Consider the following 1,157-nt stretch of genomic DNA (forward strand, 5'->3'; position numbering starts at 1 on the left):
GGCGCCGTTGCTGGGGAATACGGTTTTGAAATTACTAAATAGTGTTTGCTTTGATTGAAGTCTTTTGCTTATTCCATCACACCTTGTTTGCTACTCCGTGTAAACCAGGTGAACATGAATCAAAATCAGCAAAATCAACGTGTTGGTAACCAGGGGAATCGGTTGAACAATCAGGCGAATGAATCTGATGACGAGAATATTTTCGCTGATCTTGTTCCAGAGGAGGACTATGCATTTGCTATTGTTCAGCCTCGAGTTGGAGCTGCTACGGTGAAAATTGACTCCTTTCTATACCAGCTGTTTATACTTGAGGGATACTTTCGGAACTCTACCGAGAATGACCCTCAACGTCATTTGCAGAATTTTGTTGATGTGTAAGCTAATCACATCCAGAACAACGTTCCACAAGATGCTATTCGGTTGAGGTTATTCAAATATTCCTTAGCTGGAGAGGCAAGAACATGGTTCGAGAAACTGCCCAGAAATTCAATTACTTCGTCGGCAGAGATGGTGACTGCTTTTCTCACAAAGTGGTACCCCCTAGCAAGAAGGCTGAAATTCGTGACAAGATTTATGAGTTTAAGCAGCGACCGGGGGAACAACTATATGAAGCCTGGGAGAGATTCAAGGAATATTTGCAGAAGAGCCCGAATCATGGTTTTCCGAAACATATATTGATGGAGAAATTCTACCGAGGGTTAGATCCAGTGACACAGTCAGTAGCCAGTAATACAGCTGATGGTTGTTTTAAGAACAAGACCTTTCGACGAGTGACCACCATACTTAACAAACTGACAACTCATAATCAGGCTTGACACTCAAACAATGCTGATGTGGTACCGTATGGTAGTGCTATGATCCAGAATATAGTGAAGGAGAATCAAGACACCCAGCAAACATTGGCAGAACTTGCAACAAATATTTCCTTGCTGACGAAGAAATTTGATGAATCTCAAATCAAGAAGGTAAATGTTTGCGAGGATGATACAGTTTTGCCAAAAGGGATGTACCATGCTCAAGATGGTCCGTTCCTTGATGGGCCACCTATGCAGGTTGAAGATGCTAATTATGTTTATAACTCTCAAGGGGGTTATCAGAATCAGAATTTCCAAGGTGGTTATCAGAATCAGAATCAATGGAGACCTCAGCAAGGTCAA

General features: G+C 42.0%; 1 non-coding gene across 1 annotated transcript; it reads right to left on the reverse strand.

Annotated features, from left to right (window-relative positions):
• Positions 1 to 555: 555 nt before the first annotated feature.
• Positions 556 to 661, reverse strand: LOC132612404 (small nucleolar RNA R71). Its single transcript, XR_009571770.1, has one exon. It is a non-coding gene; the product is annotated as a small nucleolar RNA R71 (small nucleolar RNA).
• Positions 662 to 1,157: the final 496 nt, after the last annotated feature.

The sequence above is a fragment of the Lycium barbarum genome, chromosome 9 (genome assembly GCF_019175385.1).
Source record: "Lycium barbarum isolate Lr01 chromosome 9, ASM1917538v2, whole genome shotgun sequence".
NCBI lineage: Eukaryota > Viridiplantae > Streptophyta > Magnoliopsida > Solanales > Solanaceae > Lycium > Lycium barbarum.